The following is a 20,739-nucleotide window of genomic DNA, read 5'->3' on the forward strand; positions in this document are numbered from 1 at the left end:
GCGCGTAGCTTGCACCTATCGTGTAGAAACTAGTGCAAAATGGTTATTGTGCGTGAATATATTCAGTCCTACGCCTTCATCTTCCGATATGGAATTGCTGTCATACTTTTACTTTCCTACCTTATAATTTGCTAAGGAATGTCCTGCAGCTGTTTCTTTTGCGAAGTACAGAACGTGACCAAGCTGAGACGTTCACAAATTCAGTCTTTCAGAGCCATTATTACCAATGTTCTCTTGGTTGGAAGGCTGTGTTTTGGATTTAAGGGGGCTTTCTAGCATTTTTGACGACCTCCGGCCGTTGCAGGTTGTTGAAGGGAAACCAGAAACCCGTCCTTATCTTTGGGTTCATACAGAACTGATGCGCTCGAACTACACAGGCAGGAGGTGCCTGTATTTCCATGAAAGGTACCTCCATCGAGCTCCTGCTTCCGATCGCCACAGATAGCACTAGCGGGTGCTGATGGGAATCCAAAATGCGACCACAGCTGCGTAAATGATTTTACATTCAATAGCTTACAATATACCAGTTACACTTTTATTCATTTCTATCAGTTCAAATCCACCAATTAGAGAAGTATGCCCTGTCGTAAGCTATGCGTAAGTAACGCCATCCTTTAGCTAAAGCTCTCCGAAAAAATGGAAATCTGCTGTTATAATATGGATTGCTATTTATTTTATCAGGATAACCTTCGCAGCCTAAACCACAGAGAAGAGGCCTTTGTGGGGCATTCGCTAACCCAACATACCTAACCTAACCTCGAACATGCCCCATGGAGTTATGGTGGACAAAAATATGAAAACTACACGCCCTTTTCGAATTGTCGGGAAACATTTTTTCATAGGATTTTAGTAGTGCTTGAATTGAATCTAGAAGTGGTTTGCGACGTAAAAAAGGCGCAAGTGCCGTCATATACCCATGTAAGTGTTCTGTATTAAAATTGTTTGAAAGCCTTCCTGTGCAAAAATTAGGATACTCAGAACGATAACTCTACAATACAATTGGATAGACAACCCTTTTGCAAAGCACTTACAAGCACTCATAAATGCTTCTCCTGTTTTCTGCTTTTATGCAAACGTACACATATTCTTTCTCAAAAAACTATGACAACCCTAAAAAATTGGGGTTTAAATTCTAATCTCAAGTCACTTTAAAATTGCTAGTCGTAAGTGTTGTTTTGGTCAACTTCCCCTTTGTTTCGTATATGTGTGCAATAACACTGAGGAGACATAAATAACAATTGTGTGCCTTTAACTTTACAGCATACACACAACAAACTGTTTGCATTGAGTTTCTACGATTCCTGAGTGAGGATTTAACCTGCGGCGTTTTTTACCACCAGGACAATATTGGTAAGATAAGAAATCAATACCACGCATTTCAATATGCCAACAGGCATGCCTGCTAAGATTTTGTGCCGATTTCTTTTTTATGCCGTCTTTCATTTTGTATAGTTTATGAAGACGTAAAACCTATTTTCACCATAAATTACAACGAACACGTCTGTTGAAACCAACCTGATAAATTTTACCGAAAGCGCTCGTACAAGCATCGGCACGGGCGACTTCATCGTTGCACTGTTCATCGACCTCACACTAGGCTCCGAAGTAGGAAATTATTCTCCTTTAATTGAAAAGGTATTGCGGTATTCTGTGTTCGCCCAGCTTTGTAGGCTCAAGAGTAACCTTCGTAATACTAGGCAGAAATATATGACACGTGGAAGGATATATTTTGTATAATTCATTTATATATCCGTTTACCGCAGTAATTCCTCATTGGTGCAGTATTTTAAACGTGTTCATGGCAACTTTGTTCAATCTGGTAAAATATTGTTGAATCATCTACGCGTGTGGTGTTCGAACACAAACACAAACAACACAAAGCCCGTACACGCTGACGTAAAGAAGCCACACACATACCTCCTTTCTGTTCTAAATGAAGCGTAAACGTATATAGCTATCTCACGTTTAGCAAACTCGGCGATCAAGGTGAATTGTTTTAGTTGTATGCGACGTTTGTTATAGGTCAAAGTAGCGTTTTCTCCGCGTTAGACGGGGCACGCACGAAGTCGGACTGACGCGGCCGTGGATATTGCCTGCACGGCGTGCGGAAATACCGGGGTGCTAGCAGCAGCCATGAGCCGACGTTTACCGCTAGCCCGCACGAATGACACTTCCGGTCCAAAAAGAAGTTAGGAAAGTGCAAAAATAGCTTCTAATATATGCACAAATGTCCTGTGAATAGCCGTTAGGCCGTTGCGCTTCCTGGACGACGGGTCGCATCATTCTGGCGCTGATCATCTTTTCTAGACTTGGACAAAACATACTTCTTTAGGAGGCCAGTTTTTTCCTTCCTGGATTCTTCACCATGGCCAATTTTGTGGGCACCGAAGTTGGGCACATAAGTAATGTCCGAAGAGAACAACCGATTGAAATTCCGTGCACTCTATGCGTTTCCGCTTCGTGCACGCCTTTATGGTTGCTGCTTTTTTCCCCTTTTCTTTCGGCAGACCCACAAAGCAACGCGAAATTAGTGACTGCTGAAAATAATTCGTACGCTTTTGGGGCATTAAAAATAATTTCGCAAATTTTTCAGGCCGCAAACAAGCTAGACGGTAGAGACGCATGTGCTTCACAGGCATTTTCACAGAACAAACGTCAACGTTCAGGAAGTTGCCGTCGGCTCTCCAATTTTTTCACTTATATAGCTTCAAACCTCCTATGATCGTTTCCTCCTTCAGTCCGGCAGGAGATGAAAGGGTGTGTAGGGGAAGCATAGGAACATGGAACCCACGACGACGATGTTCTCTTTTGTTTACATAGCGTTTCCATTGGTTTTCGTCTTCTGGCAGCAGTCAGGCTGTAGCAGTCAGTTGGGATTGAGAATGCCAGGCACGGTCGGTCGTTGGTTGATTGTTTGCTGTACCAGAGTTATACTCTCACGGCACTTGGGTATATGTGAGACAAAATAATTGCTTCAATACATGCTGTGACGGCCATGCGCATTCGTTCTTCGTAACCGAGAGTTCGCTATAACTGCTGCTGTTATAATTGGGCTTGACCGCATACTACAAGCAGCACAAATACCACCACAGAAGTAAGAAAGAACATACAAGGAAACAAGCTAAGCTAGCGGCTGAGAAGTCCGTGCTAGCTGCATATTTTCATACTAATATATGCTATGGTGAAATCTGGTGACACTATTTGGGCGAGCCGTGTTTAATCGAGTGTTCCTTCATGTATCGCCGCATTTTATTTGTCCTGGCCACAGCTGAAGAAAAGGCTGGAAATTTGGATCTGGCTGCGAAAAAGCAAAAATATTACTGCAACTAAATATTTTTATTTGTTTTATTGTGAAATAAAAGCTCCGTACTGATTTAGATAGAATGAATTATTTAGAAGCTTCGTGCAAGATGAACAGGAAATAAAGGTTGCCTGATATTTGTGTTCGGGATTCAAGACATAAAAGAAGCGATATGGCTAGTTAAGCCAAGTAGGCGAGGAGCCCCGCTAGCTGCAATGGTGGTGCCCACAACACCCGCCACTGCCGTGCCAGATTTTTCTCCAGTGTATATTAGAATGAAACTCTATGGGGACCGCGGTACGCACTGCTGTTATAATGGTTGTTATATATTTTGCATCTCACTGTTCTAAGAGCGAAAAATGTATGAAAAGTAATTCCACTTGCAAAAAATCCCGATACTGTGGCCGCTATCTAGAGAGTAAACTCTGCACAACCGCGTCAATAACTTGAAGGAATGGGTACCAGGTTCTGCCTTAGTTGCAGAGAAGGTATCAAAAAAAGGCCAAGAAAAAATGTATAATAAAGTAACAAGCAAACGCAAAGGGATCACTCAAGTGGAGGACGATCAGGACGCGTCACAAACAATCAGATCAGTCGCGGCCAGCATAAAAATTAACTTTTCGCACAGCATCAGATAACTCGGTGGGCTGTGCGTATGCTTAAAAAACATATATGCTCCAAGTACCAGTTAGATTAAATCCGCCATACACAAAACACATTAGGTGTTATCACGGAGTAGTTTAGAAGATTTTATGGTCTTTCTTTACTACAAAACACCGATGTGGTGCCCTGACAGGAAGTTAATGCTCCTATAACTCTAGCCAAGCACCATGGTATACACAAGTGTGAAGCTACTTTATAAAAGATCACAGTACTCTTTCGCGCAATAAATCAAATTTTCCGGGAGATGTATTAGGCTTTTTATGTGCCGCTAACGTGCAAACAAGCGAGGGAGATCTTCGTCGTTTCGCTGAGTGCGGGTGAACGACTACATTTAGAGAAACAATGCCGTTGAACATTCCATCGGCTGAACCTTTTTAACCGCAGAGCTTGTCCTGCCTGTAGTTGCGGCATCGAACGCTACAAGAAACTCAAGCCTAGTCGAGCGTACGTGAATGCCCCCTTGTCAGCAGCCCCCTCCGATGGCCAGGCATGAACATGGGCTTGCGAAAAAATAAAAAAAATCCCGAACGCACGCGAGCTTGCTCCGGTTGATGAGCTCCCGATGTAGGCCAGCTCGACCTTCTACCACACTCTACCCATCGTTTCTGGCTTGATCGGTCGCGCGCTCTTGTACTCACCATAGCACGTGCTTTGGCGTCTTAAGTAGGCGGCACAGACGCCGAGTGCGCGCTACACACACCTAGTTCGCAAAGCTGCTTGAGGCAGGTTCTAGCGCGGAATAATATGTTCGCCATTCGGAGAAATGGGAAAGCCTGCCTACAAAACAATCCGGGAATGCGAGTCATCGAGAACTTTCAGCGCCAAGTTCGGAAATCCACGTCAGGCGGAACAACCGCGTTACTGATTGGCGGGAGAGGGGCTGCATCTCTGCTGTTTCTAGAACCCTTCATCACTAGGTCTAACTGCCCATTTCTTATGTAGTATACTTGTTTTCGCTTGTTTTTGCATGTAACCAATTGCAAATGCACCATCTTTGTGTCACAGTGTACATTTTTTGTGTGTTGCAGTGCTTACATTGAATTGCAGTATTGCCGTTTTCTTAGTGATGGTGTAACGATAGCCGGCCAGAAGGCATTACACGCAATAACAATGACCACTTCTGCTTAGGCCAGATAGTTAACAATGTCAACAACGTTTCCACAAAGACAGTGCACTCATTTACGTAGATCAGCTATTTATACCGTTATCAAGTGAATTGTCATTAAAAATTATGATACACATTTTCGCGAAAACACAGTCAAGACAGGGGTAACGAAAAAAAACATCACAGAACAGGTAACATAAGTGAGCGCACACTAAAATATAGCATTTCGAGAAACTACATTCATTCTTGTAGCAGTTGTTTAGGCTCATTGTCCACAATGTTTTTCTACACATAGGTGATGGGGCTGCTTATTGGCATCCTCTCGTGCAAAAGTACGCTTTCTGGAACATTCTTCCGAATAATGTTTCTTTATACATTGGTTAATAACCTTGGTAAACGTACAACTTTACTGTGGGTTTGTTGTGTTCAACAAGAATGCAGCCGCAGTTGCCAAGCATAGTGTCGCACCAAGAGGCGGTGTAAACATTAAGTGATAGAATATTTCAAAATGCGAGTTGGTTGCAAATTTCAACACATGCTTGTAAACTTTTTCTAGGATACGAGAAAGAGATATTTGAAAAACTGCTGTTATATGGAAATGGTGAACCTAAGCGATAGGTTTTAACAATATGTGGTCAATAATCCTAAATACCAGCGGGATACATAATTGTGGACATATTTTTGCTAGCAGTTGATTGCTTCTTGTAATTTTGCGACTACAAAGATGCATTATATAATTGCTAATGAGACACCGTTCTAGAACAACTCACTAAAAGCTTGTTTCCGTTTTAATGCGCACATCCTTAAATTTCCAACTGTATTGGGAGGACACAAACATTTATTTAGGGACCTAAGTCTGCTATCGTACGGTACTTTGGTTGTGAAAGCAGTATGATTTACTCTACCAATATTCATCAAATCTGTATCTACGTCTGAATCACGTTCGAACTGTTTCTCTCGTGTTTCTTCATCTATAGACAACATACTTCGAGAGGCCAAATTGGGACGCTTCACATTACAGCTTCTTCTGATTCAAGCCTGTGTGTGAGGCGCTGCAGTCATTCTACTCACGTACCGTCCCTTTTATGGTCGGCAATATGAAATCAGCGCCTGGCGCACTCGTTATCTCTCGTTAGGTATCGATAAGGCTTCGGCTAGGTGGGGCTTTGATGCAGGTTCCTGCGCTATCTCCAATATAGAAAAGCTCATATTGGTCCCAATAGTTTATCCCATACAACTTAGGTTCTGCTACCATAATTGGTAACTGTAAGTAGATGTTCAGAAGTGCTCAAACGCATCGCAGCATGATGGTTGGCATTTTAGGAACCAATCTAAATTTCATTGATCGACCAAATTTTTTTGCTGCAAATTTGTTCACTTGTCTTTCATGCAAAAATCTCTATCCTGAAGATAGGCCTACATGGTTTGACAATGTAGCTTTCAGTATAGTTCATAAATTCCGCTTTGCGATGTTTTCGTGTTACAGAAAAAAATAGGTTTAGCCGTTAAATAAATTGGGAAGCAACAAATCCCAGGGAATTGTTTTTTAAATAAAGTTGACCAGGCCCCGGTATTGCTTGTTTTGCTGACAAAATGTTCCTGCAAAAACGCAATATATAAATTTTTTTTTATTTTCAGGCAATCGAAAAAATAAACCTTGGTGTGAAGTACGCGTTAAAGATCCCCAATGCATTGGCGAAAAATGTTTAAAAGAATTTATTAGATGCTCCAACATGGTAGGCCAGTACGCATATTACGCAATAAACAACGACAACTGTACGGTAGAATAATAAAAATATTTACTTATGATTCAAATATCTCTGCTTACTAACACTGTGTGATGGTAAATGGACGTTCGTCACACTTCCGTGGCCTGTCGGACGAGAAAGGGGGCGACAGAGACATTGTGAACACGGAAAAAGAAAGAAATACATTTATCTGTCCTACCAGTCGTGAGTTAAGGGAGGGAGAAAACAAAATACATCGGCATTTCGCGTGAGTCTCACATGGCAAGTGACCCCAAAATACAGTTCGGCAATTCCCGACCTACTGTCTATTCTACCCCACACCAACGTTCTTCGTGAGCCGGGTTCTGGAATATTAAAGTTGTCGTCTCATGGACAGGTCCCGATGCCTTCTCAGGCTGGCCGTCGTCAGTTGATGTGGCCATCAAAGCGTGCGAGGGCAGGGGTGGAACGAAAGCTGCGACTGAATTGTCACCGCCACACGGCTGCTCTAACGTGTGCGGCGCCTGCCATAGGACGGCGGGCCAATATCTGATCCCAGTGCAACTCGCGAGGACCACGCCGAAGGATCGATCCCAGAGATGAACACTGTGGTAGCGTCGGCCAAGGCCCCGCACTCAGCAGCTGCACCCTGGCAGGAGGACCTCAACAGGTCGCACCACGGTCCTGGGACAGGCCACCAAGACTAGATAAGCTAGGCACGCCCTGGGTGAAGGCCCGCAGAAGGAACGACGGACGGAGCTCTTCTTCTGTAACGTCGCCCAACCCGTGAATTGTGGCATGAGCCCCTTCACATGTTCTACTCGTAGCCCTTCCGGCTTCCTATTCCTTTTTTCTTAATGTTTGCCCAGCAGCCGTGCCACCTGCCCGCAGCCCATCGTCTTCCCTTCAGGTCGGTCTTGGTACCTCGAGTCCACTCACGGCCAATGTCAGTGTATTATTTCAAAAAATACAGCACACAGGAAAAAACTTGTGTCCTTGCCTCACACCATGACACCAAACATACAAAACAATTCTTGGGTAATGTTGGAACTTTCGAGGAAGACGAGGATGAGGCTGGTACCGAGCTCAAAAGAACGTTCCCAGAAGAATAAGGCGACTAGGAGAGGCGACAAGATGGTTTTGCGTGAAGGGTTAGCTGTACACATTGCAAATATATCTGCTTTCTATCGACTAATGCCTCTGCCCCTTCCTCACTGGACGTTCTTCCACAGAATCATTTTATTGTAGCTGTAAAAATGCTTGAAACTCCTTAAATAGTGTGTATGCTCAGTTCAGGTGTGTTTATGCTTGCGGAATTACTTTAAGATTTGCCACAGCGTGACATGAAGGTGATATGTAGTACTTGGAAAATTACAGGCCGATCAGCTTACTGTCAGTGGTCTAAAAGGTACTTGCCCAGGTAATCGCTAACTGAATTTCTGCCACGTTAGATATCAGTCAACCTAAAGAACATGCAGAGTTTTATAAAGGCTACTCAAGAATGGACCATATTCACACGATCAAAGAGATGATAGAGCAGTGGATGGAGTATACTGAACCCCTATAAATAGCCTTCATTGAATATGACAAAGCATTTGACTCGGTCGAAACCTCAGCAGTCATTTTCGAAAACGGAACCTCGGAGTAGATGAGCATTATGCAAAAATACTAGAGGATATTTACAATGGGTCCACAGCTACCATCAACCTCCATAAGGAGAGCAGACTTATACCTATAATGAAGAGCGTCAGACAAGGAGACACAATATCTTCAACGTTATTCATAGCATGTGTGACAAGAAGTATTGTCACGGAAGCCAAGGACGACGCAGTTGTTTTGGGAAAGAAACAAGTTTATTGGAGCGAACTTGTGCTCCCTTACAACTCAAAAGAATACAGGCGGCGAGGCAGCGGTCAACAAAGTGGCTTGAACAGGCGAGTGTCGTCGAACCGAATACCCCGGCGTCTGCTCTGCAGGCTTTTTATCTTTCGGTGCCCGTGGTTCTCGAACCGTCAATTCGCATCGAGAACATTGTAGATCCAAGAAGATTGTTCTGGGCTGTTCTCGTTAGATCGGAATGCTCTCCTTATCAGAACAGATAACACATGCGGCACAGAAAGAAAGAATGGAACACCCGCTTCCCTTGGCACAGAGATAACACAGACCGACGCAGCCTGGCGGTAAAAGCAAAACACAAATAAACAAACGCAATGCGTGGTTCGCGGCATTACCCCCCCTCTAAGAGTGCATCGACCCGATGCTAACATAAGAGACAGTCCGAAAATAAAAATAAAAGTTCGTCATCGTCCGTAGAATGGTTTTATGCGAACCACGGGGACGGCTTCGGGCCGCGTACGTCGTCGTAATGTGCCGGAGTCGCCATTGGGGATCTCTTCGTAGGAAAGTTGGCCAACACGTCGTTGAATCTCGTAGGGTATGAAATACGGTCGCAGAAGTTTCTCACTCCGCGGGGCCTCTTGACGACGTGTTGGAACAGGGCGGGGTTGAAGAAAAGCCGCGGAATTGGTCATAGCCTCTGGCTCGCGGGGTGCTACGGACGCCATAGAATTTCCCAAAGCCTGGTGTACTTCTTCCCGGATCACGTCAGTCAGGGAAGCAACTTGAGGTTGTGGCGTCGTCGTAGGGAAAAGTTTCCACAGCCCCTCCCTCACCACTGCACAGATGGTGTCGCATAGTGCCTCGGAGTTATAGGGTCGGCACCAATCATCTCCGAAACCAGCGCATTGATGGGTGGTCGTACTGCATTGTTCTGATTTCGAACGTCTTCTCCATCGCTGCCGCCTCAGACGCGAATTTGGACACGGCCTTAGGGGGGTTGCGGACAAGGCACGCGAAGAGCTCTTGCTTCACACCTCGCATCAGAAACGCACTTTCTTTTCCTCCGTCATTTCTGGGTCCGCACGGCGAAGAAGTCGCTTCATCTCCGCGACGAAGATCATGACCCCTTCGTTGGGGTGCTGTGTTCGAGTTTCAAGCAATAGTTCCGCGCGTTCTTTTCTGACCACGGTAGTAAAGGTCTTCAGGAACTCGCTTTTGAAGCGAGCCCAGTTGGTCAAGGAGCTCTCGTGGTTCGCACACCAAGTGCGAGCTGAATCTTCCACCTAAAAGAAAACATGCCGGAACGTTTCTGCGTCGTCCCCCTGTTGAAGATCCGAACGCACTCCAGTTTCTCTAACCATTCTTGGCATCTTCTGCAGGGGCTCCTCCGAAGGATGGCGGTTCCCGTGGCTGCTGCAGGATGATTGGTGATGTTGCTTCTTGCACCATGGTGGTGGTTGCACCGGTCGTTCTTTTGGGAACGTCTGCCAGGAGAACAAACTTGGGCAGGAGGCCTTGCAGTCGGAGGCTGGCTCTTGTTGGACTGGCTTGGCGGCTTCCAGAGGCTGTCGAGCTCATTAAGGGTGCCCACCCAGCACCTCACTAGATGTCATGAAGCCAAAGAAGACGCAGGAGTTTTTGGAAAAGAAACACGTTTATCGGAGCGAACTTGTGCTCCACTAACAACTCAAAAGAGTACAGAGGCGGGGAAGCAGCGGTCAACAAAGTGACTTGAACAGGCGAGTGTCGTCGGACCGAATACCCCGGGCGTCTGCTCTGCAGGCTTTTTATTTTTCGGCGGGCGTTGTTCTCGAACCGTCGATTCACATCGAGAACATTGTAGATCCAAGAAGATTATTTTGGGCTGTTCACGTGACATCGGAATGCTCTCCCTATAAGAACAGATAACACATGCGGCACAGAAAGAAAGAATGGAATACGCGCTTCTTTTGGTACAGAGATCACACAGACCAACGCAGCCGGGCGGTAAAAGCAAAACACAAATAAACAAACGCAATGCGTGGTTCGCGGCAGTATTCAAAACATTACGTTTGGAACAGCTAGGAGTAAGGTATAAGGAAATAGTACCTCAGTAACCTCTGATTTGCGGATCATGTTGCTTTGCTAAGTAACTCGGGGGACGAATTCCAAAGCATGCTTACCGCACTGGACTAAAAGAGTAGAACCATGGGCCTGAAAATTATTATGCAGAAATCTAAAGTAAAATTAAATAACGTCGGGACAGCACAGCAATTTCAGAAAGCTGGGGAGGCAGTAAAAGTCGTAAGCGAACATATCAATTTAGGCCAAGTTGTGACCACAGATCCCAACCACGAGGCAGAGATAATAAAAGGATAAGAATGGGCAGGAGTAAATTCGGCAGGCATTCTCAGATTATGTATGGCAGCCTAGCATTGTCGCTAAAAAAGAAAGTGGATGACACTGCATCTTACTGGTACTTACCTAAGGGGTGGAAACTTGGAGGCTTACAAAGAGGATTCAGCTTAAATTGAGAACGACTCAGCGGGAAATGGAGCGGACGATGATAGGTGTAACATTAAGAGACAAGAAGAGAACGGTGTGGGTCAGAAAACAAACACGTGTTAAGGACATATTAGTAGAAATCAGGAATAAGAAAAAAACGTGGGCAAGGCATGTAATTTGAAGTTAAGATAACCGTTGGTCATTAAAGGTAACAGAGTGAATATCTAGAGAATGCAAGCGTTGCAGGGGGCGGAAGAAATTTCGATGGGCAGATGATATGAAGAAATTTGCGGGGATAAATTGTTCGCAGTTAGCACAGGACCGATATAATTGGAGAATATTGGGAGAGGCCTTTGCCTGCAGTGGCTGTATATTGGCTGGTGATGGCATACACACGTGAACACGGACGACACCTAAATATACAAGGTCTATAACTAATTACAATGAGCAGATATTTCACATCCCTAACCGCTACCATCACCACCGACTCTTACCTTGTGTGTATCACTAAAGAGGCAGCACAGGCAGCCTTACGGGGACAAAAACGAAAGCTTGCCCTCTTGTTCATTTATTCCACCTGCAACTAAGTCGAATTTGTAGATTAGGAATGATTGAAACATCTTTCGTTAGTGATGTATTCTAAACTGCAATGTTAGCACGCTCACTCTGAATTTGTCAAAGGAGTTACCCAGGCAGGTGACGTGTTTGGGGGGGATCTATGGTTATTAATTTGTACTCGCAGTGGTGTTTCCTTCTAACATACGTACTGCGCTCGGCATACAGTGCACTGAAGAAGTTCCAGAACGTTAGCACTGTGAAAATCGAAGGTTCCACGTACTTGAAAGGAGAAGATAGTGGCAGTGCTCTGGCACCACAAGCGTTTTAGGTATCATGGGGCAAAGCTTACAGCGGGATTTCTTGCATGATCCAGATCCTAGAAGTTGAGAAGTTTCAGTTGTTGAAGAAGTTATGACTTCGTTCAGGTTTTTTGCTGGTCAGCATACAAGGCGGGCCGCTTCAAGGAGGACACGGCGCATTTGATGACTTTAGAGAAGGATGTGATGTTTTCACAAGATTTTTGTTACGTTTGGAGTGGAGGATGAATAGGTTGGAATCGAGTTGGTTCGATATTTATCAGTTTGAACCTTGCTGCTGCTGCTATTAGTCCGCGTCTGTCCAGGGTTTTGGATTTTTTAATTCCATCGTTTATCACGGCAGGGGCACATAGTTGTCAGGTGAAAACTTTACGTAGTTGGACACATTTGGCGGCAAATCCTTGATGGTCGGAACATACTCTTTTAAATCGGATGGACTGGCTGTAAGAGATTCTGGTTTTGCAATGGCGAACATGGCTGCTGTGAAAACGTAGGTAGTGGTGTCGGTCAGTGGGTTTTCTGAAAAGTGATGTTAAGGGTTCACAGCCAGATATTTGCGCCGTGACGTCCAAAAAGTTTATGCTACAGGCCAAGTACGAGTGAGAGAATCTGATATCTCTGTGGACATTACGAAATGCTTCAATAAACGTAAGGAGAGCTTCCTCTCCGTGAGGCCAGATCAGAAATATGTCATCAATGAATCTCTTAAAGAAGAGCGGTTTTAATGGGTAGTCTCCTAGGAACTTGCTTTCGAAATTTCTCGTGCAGATGTTGGCACAATTGGGACCAATGTTGGTTCCAATAGAGGTGCCATTGATTTGAACGTAATGGTTATTATTGAACTCAAAGTTATCCATGGCTGAGGGCACCTTGCAAACAGATTTCCAATACCTCAATAGTCATCATTATTCATATTATCATTAGTATTATTCCTTTTTTTTACCATTATTGCCGCAACCAGAATGCCCTAGAGCCCGGCTGTGGTCTGCGCTGGGTGTGTCGGTTTTTTTTTAATATTTTATTGTTGTTTTATTTATTATTTTTTTATTTATTTAGTACATAAGAAATACTCTCCTTTTTCCTACTGTCCTTCTTCTCTACTTTTGTTCTGTCCCCATTCTCGCTTTTGTTCGGCTCGTTGAAGTGTCAGCGTAACGCCAGACAGTTATCGGCGCCTATCTCCCCTTCTCCCATCCCCAACAATCACTTTCTCCTCCTCCCATTTATAGAAATATTGGGAAGAGTTCTCCAACTGCCTGACGATCAATTGTCCTGTTAAGCGGCTCTATTCCCTCATGAGCAAGTATTACTGAGCGTAAACCAGCTCCGTGAGGGATGCTTATATATATATATATATATTTATATATATATATATTTATATATAATATATATATATATATATATATATATATATATATATATATATATATATATATATATATATATATATATATATATATATATATATATATATATATATATATATATATATATATATATATATATATATATATTCGAATGCCGACCGAATGCCGACCTTTATCAAGAAAGCATTTCGTATTTCTCTGCACGTATTCATGATCTCGTCGTCCAACGACGCCGAAAAACTGAGAGAGAGAGATAGAAAGAGAGAGAGAGAGAGAGGGAGAGGGGGATTTGGGGAGAAAAACAACAACAAACACACCCTCTCTGCGAGTTGAGGTAAAGGTTAATAAAAAAGAGAAATTGAGAGAAAAAAAACAAAAAAACAAAAACAAACCTACACATGCATAGGGGAGAGAAGAGTACACAAATCTTACAAAACGCTGGCCTCTATCATTCGTCAGCTTGCAGAAAGCGCGACAGGGACCGCTCGCTTTAGAAGGGCGCCGCTCTGCTCAAGAAAGGAAAGCACAAATCAGTAACAGAAAGGATCTCACACAATCACTGGGAGCACAGCATTCCAATGGTCACTGACATTGCGGAAATAGTTTACAGCAAGCGGTCGCAGCCGCACACATGTTTCCGTGACGCCAACCCCACAAACAAATAGGAAGGCTCGTTAAGAGTGTAGGTACGATCTCCGCACTGTGGCTCAAAACATGCAAGGTTCCGCCGACCGGAAGGACGGGCGAGTGGCATTCATCCCACTTAGGTCTATTCTTCCGCTCAGTCCGGGCAGTCGAAGGGGTTGTCCCTGACCATGAACCCGGGGAAGGGTGCTATCTGAAACAGATAAAGAATTTGTAAAGAAAGAAAAAAAGTGGAGAAAAAATACCCGTTAGGTGGGATCCGAACCCATGACCTCTGGAGGTCGTGGGTTCGTTTCTCACCTGGCGGGTATTTTTTCTCCACTTTCTTTCTTTTCAAATTTTTTATCTGTTTTAATGACCTACCATATCCTCCCCTTTGATTTCCGAGGTTTTCTTGACTGCCAAAACTTTATTTCTGTCTTATTTTCAATGAACCCCTCTTTTCCAATTCTGATTCACTACACACACACACACACATATATATTGTCACGAAGCCAAGGACGACGCAGTTGTCTTGCAGGAGAAACAAGTTTATTGGAGCGAACTTGTGCTCCCCTAACAACTCAAAAGAATACAGAGGCGGCGAAGCAGCGGTCAACAAAGTGACTTGCGTCAGCGAGCGTCGCAGAATCGAATGCTCCGGCGTCCGCACTGCAGGCTTTTTATCTTTCGGCGCGCGTGGTTCTCGAAACGTCGATTCACATCGAGAACATAGTAGATCCAAGAAGATTATTCTGGGCTGTTCACGTTAGATCGGAATGCTCTCCCTATCACGACAGATAACACATGCGGCACAGAAAGAAAGAATGGAACACGCGCTTCCCTTGGCGCAGAGATAACATAGACCGGCGCAGCCCGGCGGTAAAAGCAAAACACAAATAAACAAACCCAATGTATGGTTCGCGGCATTACCCCCCCTCTACGAGTGCATCGACCCGATGCTAACATAAGCGACAGTCCGAAAATAAAAATAAAATTCGTTATCGTCCGTAGAAAGGTTTTAAGCGAACCACGTGAACGACTTCGGGCCGCGTGCGTCGTCGTGATGTTCCGGAATCACCATCGGGGATCACCTCGTAGGTAAGTTGGCCGACACGTCGTAGAATCTGGTAGGGTCCGAAATACCGCCGCAGGAGCTTCTCACTGAGTCCGCGTCGTCGGATGGGAGTCCAAGCCCAAACACGATCCCCTGGTTGGTACTCGGCGTCTCGGCGTCGGGGGTTGTAGCGGCCCGCATCCACCAGCTGCTGGTCCGTTATACGAACTCGAGCGAGCTGGCGGGCCTCCTCCGCACGTTGAAGATATCCGTGGACGTCGGCGTTGAGGTCGTCGTCTTCTACGTGCGGAAGCATGGCGTCGAGCATCGTAGTAGGCCTTCTACCGTAGACAAGCTCGAACGGCGTCAGCTGCGTCGTCTCCTGGATAGCCGTGTTGTACGCAAACGTGACATACGGGAGCACTTCGTCCCAAGTCTTATGTTCAACGTCAACGTACATTGACAGCATATCTGCGATTGTCTTGTTCAGACGTTCTGTTAGTCCGTTCGTTTGGGGGTGGTACGCCGTCGTTCTTCGGTGATCCGTGTTGCTGTAGCGTAATACTCCTCATCAGCTCCGCAGTAAATGCCGTTCCGCGGTCGGTGATTAGGACTTCCGGGGCTCCATGTCGCAGCACAACTTGGCTTATAAAGAACTTTGCCACTTCTTGTGCAGTCCCCCTCGGAAGAGCGGCGGTCTCTGCGTAGCGCGTCATGTAGTCTGTCGCTACGACAATCCACTTGTTCTGTGATCGTGACGTAGGGAACGGGCCTAAAAGGTCCATTCCAATCTGTTGAAATGGTCTCGATGGGACGGCGATCGGTTGCAGAAGTCCGGCGGGTCTTGTCGGCGGCGTTTTTCGTCGCTGGCAGTCACGGCAGCTCCGGACGTAGTGGGTGACGTCAGAGGTAAGGCCGGGCCAGTAGTACCTCGCCTTGATTTTTCCAATAGTGCGCGCTGTGCCGAGATGTCCGGAAGACGGGTCATCGTGGCACGCTTCCAAAATTTCGTCACGAAGGTCCGCGGGGATGACGAGAAGGTAATTCGCTCTTGTTCCGGGGCTGAAATTCTTCTTCACGAGGACGGAGTTTCTCAGGCTGAATGCTGGTAAGCTGCGTTTGAAGGTCCTAGGAACGGCAACGTTGCATCCCTCGAGGTACTCGATTATGACGCGTAAGTCGGGGTCGGCACGCTGCTGGGCGGCTAGGTCGCTCTCCGTCACGATCCCGAAGAACGCGCTGTCTTCGTCAGCGTCTTGTGGTGGTGGGTCGACGGGGGCGCGGGACAGGCAGTCGGCGTCGGAGTGTTTCCTGCCGGATTTATAAACGACTGTAACGTCGAACTCTTGCAGGCGTAAGCTCCACCGCCCAAGACGGCCAGAGGGGTCCTTCAAATTGGCGAGCCAACACAGCGCATGGTGGTCTGTTACAACCTTGAATGGCCGTCCATACACGTATGGGCGAAATTTTGAAATCGCCCATATAATAGCCAGGCACTCTTTCTCAGAGGCAGAATAGTTTTTCTCCTCCTTCGACAGACCACGGCTGGCATAGGCGATTACCCTTTCGCAGCCGCTTTGCTTTTGGACAAGGACGGCACCCAAGCCTATATCACTGGCGTCCGTGTGCATTTCCGTTTCGGCATTTTCGTCGAAATGAGCGAGCACGGGCGGTCTTTGCAGGCGTTTTTGCAGCTCGCAGAATGCTTTTTCTTGGTCGTTTTCCCAGCTGAAAGGGGTGCTATCTTTCGTCAAGCGCGTGAGTGGCTCTGCAATGCGTGCGAAGTTTGCGACGAAGCGCCGGTAGTATGCGCACAGCCCGAGAAATCTTCGCACGCCCTTCTTGTCTTTCGGTCTTGGGAAGTTCGCAATGGCTGAAGTTTTTGCCGGGTCAGGTAGGACTCCCGCGGCGTTGACGACGTGGCCCAAGAACTTGAGTTCCCCGTATGCGAAACGGCACTTTTCAGGCTTCAGCGTCAACCCCGACGTACGAATGGCCTCGAGTACAGACTCCAACCTTGCAAGGTGTTCGTCGAAAGTCCGGGCGAATACCACTACGTCGTCGAGGTATACGAGGCAGGTGTGCCACTTAAGGCCAGCTAGCACAGTGTCCATGACTCTTTGAAACGTGGCTGGTGCTGTGCACAGCCCAAACGGCATCACCTTGAACTCGTATAGGCCGTCTGGGGTTATAAATGCAGTCTTCTCTCGGTCTCTCTCGTCCACTTCAATTTGCCAGTAGCCGGTCTTCAGGTCCATCGATGAGAAGTACTTCGCGTGGCAGAGGTGGTCGAGGGCGTCGTCGATTCGGGGGAGGGGGTACACGTCCTTTTTCGTGATTTTGTTCAGTCGCCGGTAGTCAACACAAAAAAAAAACCTTAATGTGCCGTCTTTTTTCTTTACGAGTACGACGGGCGCAGCCCAGGGGCTTTTCGAGGGCTGTATAATGTCGTCGATGAGCATGTCGTCGACTTGAGTCCGGATGGCTTCCCGTTCGTGTGAAGAGACGCGGTACGGTGACTGTCGGGTGGGTCGGGCTCCGTCTTCGGTTATTATTCGGTGCTTCGCTAGAGGGGTCTGACGTAGTTTTGCGCTCGACGAAAAACATTCGCTATAGCGACGCAGCAAAGCCAATAACTTGTTCCATTGTTCTTGCGGTAGCGCCGGATTCACGTCGAAAGGCTGCGGGAGCTTGAAGGTTTCTACGGGTGTGCGTTCAAAGTCGGCGACCGCGATCATGTCACTTGCTTCTTGCGCTTCTTCGAGGAATGCAATTGCCGCGCCCTTGTTTAAATGCTGGTACTCCTCGGTGAAATTCGTAACCAAAATGTGGGATTGGTGTTCCTTGAAGCGCGCAATGCCTCTTGCGACCGACACACCACGGTTGAGAAGCACCCTTTGATCGGTGTCTACGATAGCGTCGACGTCAGGAGCAGCATCTTCACATTAGACTGCGACCATCAAGCTTGCGCGGGGTGGCAGGGTGACATGATCATCGGCAATCCTTACAGCAGCACGTCGTTCGGGGTTCGGTTCCGGCGTCATGGAGTGATTGGGGGAAAAAGTTATTGACTTGGTCTGCAGGTCGATTATTGCACCGTTGTCCATCAAAAAGTCCATTCCAAGAATTACGTCGCGGGAGCAGTTAGGCAGAATGACGAACGCCGCAGGGTACGTTGTGCCGTCTATGGTGACGCGCGATGTGCACGTTCCACTTGGCGTCACGAGGTGGCCTCCTGCTGTGCGTATGTGCGGACCGTCCCATCTGGTCATAACTTTCTTCAGTTTAGACGCAAATGGCCCGCTCATTACCGAATAGTCAGCTCCCGTGTCTACGAGGGCGACTACGTCAAAGCCGTCGATGGACACCTTGACGTCAGATGCAGTCTTCCTCGAGTTCCGGGTTCGTCGGGGCGTCGTATCTCTGCTTGTACGTGTTGACGGTCGGGCACTGTGCGTCGTCGTTGTCATCGTCTTCTCAGCGGACGTGTCGGTCCGGTCGGGTGCGCGTGGCGGCGTATAGCTGTCGTCGTGTACGGGAGTCTCGTCAGGTCTGGGTCGGATCGTCGGGATAGGGGTATGTTGTGAGTCACTGTCTTCCGCGAGTCGTTGCGTCGTTGGAGGGTTTTCATTTTTCCGCGATCGTGCAACTTTACCTCCAGAAGTTGCTGCTTTTAGTTTCCCCCGCGTGGGCTGGGGGACCTTCCACGTGAGAACTCAGCATTGCTACGGCGGTTCGGCGACTGGTATGGGTAGGGTGACGGTGAACGGTCGAAGCGGGCTGGTCCTCGGTTGGTGTTGGAGAGGTATTCTTCGATCTCCGATGGGCGCTGGCCAGTTCGGGGGCGGGGTGCGTCGACGGAGAACCCTCGCAAACCGAGCCTCCTGTAGGGGCAGCGACGGTAGACGTGGTCGGCCTCTCCGCAGTGGTAGCACAGCGGACGATTGTCGGCCGTTCGCCACACGTCGGTCTTCCTTGGGGCAGGGGGTTGCGCCGCAGGTGGTCGGGCCGGCGAGAGGGGACGACGGTACGGAGCCTCGTGACGATAGGGTGCAGGTGGGCGAGGGCGATGTACAGCAGCCGCGTAGGTCATGGCTTGCGGCTCGCGAGGTGCTACTGGCGTCGTTGAAGTTCCCAGCGCTTGCTGCACTTTTTCTCTAATGACGTCGGTAAGAGAAGCGACTTGTGGTTGCAGCGGCGTCGGGAGCAGTTTCCGCAGCTCCTCCCTCACTATTTCGCGGATAGTGTCGCGTAGTGAGTCGGAGTTGATAGCGCTGGCACCAAGCGTCTCCGAAACCAGCGCATTGATTGGGCGGTCGTACTGCCTCGTTCGGATTTCGAGCGTCTTCTCCATTGCGGCGGCCTCAGACGCGAATTCGGACACGGTCTTGGGGGGGTTGCGAACAAGGCACGCGAAGAGCTCTTGCTTCACACCTCGCATCAGAAACCGTAGTTTCTTTTCTTCCGTCATTCCTGGGTCCGCACGGCGGAAAAGTCGCTTCATTTCCTCGACGAAGATTACGACTCCTTCGTTCGGGTGTTGCGTTCGAGTTTCCAGTAAAATCGCAGCTCGTTCTTTTCTCACCACGGTCGTGAAGGTCTTAAGGAGCTCGCTTTTGAATTGCGTCCAGTCGGTCAAGGCGCTCTCGTGGTTTTCAAACCAAGTTCGGGCTGCATCCTCCAAGTAAAAGAAAACATGCCGGAAGGTTTCTTCATCGTCCCACCTGTTGAAGATCCGCACGCGCTCCAGCTTCTCCAACCATTCCTCTGGATCTTCAGCGGGGGCTCCCCGGAACGATGGCGGTTCCCGGGGCTCCTGCAGCATGATTGGCGACGTTGTTTCTTGTACCATGGTGTTGGTTGCAGCGTTCCTTCTCTTGGGCCCTTCTGGCATCAAACCGAACTCGGGTGGTAAACCTTGCAGGCGGAGGCTGGCTCTTGTTGGACTGGCTTGGCGGCTTCCCGAGGTTGCAGTGGGCATGAAGGGTGCTACCCAGCACCTCCACCAGATGTCACGAAGCCAAGGACGACGCAGTTGTCTTGCAGGAGAAACAAGTTTATTGGAGCGAACTTGTGCTCCCCTAACAACTCAAAAGAATACAGAGGCGGCGAAGCAGCGGTCAACAAAGTGACTTGCGTCAGCGAGCGTCACAGAATCGAATGCTCCGGCGTCCGCACTGCAGGCTTTTTATCTTTCGGCGCGCGTGGTTCTCGAAACGTCGATTCACATCGAGAACATAGTAGATCCAAGAAGATTATTCTGGGCTGTTCACGTTAGATCGGAATGCTCTCCCTATCACGACAGATAATACATGCGGCACAGAAAGAAAGAATGGAACACGCGCTTCCCTTGGCGCAGAGATAACATAGACCGGCGCAGCCCGGCGGTAAAAGCAAAACACAAATAAACAAACCCAATGTATGGTACACAAATCTTACAAAACGCTGGCCTCTATCATTCGTCAGCTTGCAGAAAGCGCGACAGGGACCGCTCGCTTTAGAAGGGCGCCGCTCTGCTCAAGAAAGGAAAGCACAAATCAGTAACAGAAAGGATCTCACACAATCACTGGGAGCACAGCATTCCAATGGTCACTGACATTGCGGAAATAGTTTACAGCAAGCGGTCGCAGCCGCACACATGTTTCCGTGACGCCAACCCCACAAACAAATAGGAAGGCTCGTTAAGAGTGTAGGTAC

At 47.4% G+C, this 20,739-nt stretch overlaps 1 long non-coding RNA gene across 1 annotated transcript in view; it reads left to right on the forward strand.

Annotated features, from left to right (window-relative positions):
• Positions 1-6,848, forward strand: part of LOC144141392 (uncharacterized) — a 37,194-nt gene extending 30,346 nt beyond the window's left edge. Inside the window, exons 4-5 of the long non-coding RNA XR_013316576.1 lie at positions 1,261-1,350; positions 6,708-6,848. This is a non-coding gene — a long non-coding RNA (uncharacterized LOC144141392). The remainder of the gene's footprint in view (positions 1-1,260; positions 1,351-6,707) is intronic.
• The last annotated feature ends 13,891 nt before the right edge of the window (positions 6,849-20,739 follow it).

This window comes from Haemaphysalis longicornis, unplaced genomic scaffold, assembly GCF_048455015.1.
Source record: "Haemaphysalis longicornis isolate Haplotype H1 unplaced genomic scaffold, Haemaphysalis longicornis Haplotype H1 scaffold_6, whole genome shotgun sequence".
NCBI classification, from domain to species: domain Eukaryota; kingdom Metazoa; phylum Arthropoda; class Arachnida; order Ixodida; family Ixodidae; genus Haemaphysalis; species Haemaphysalis longicornis.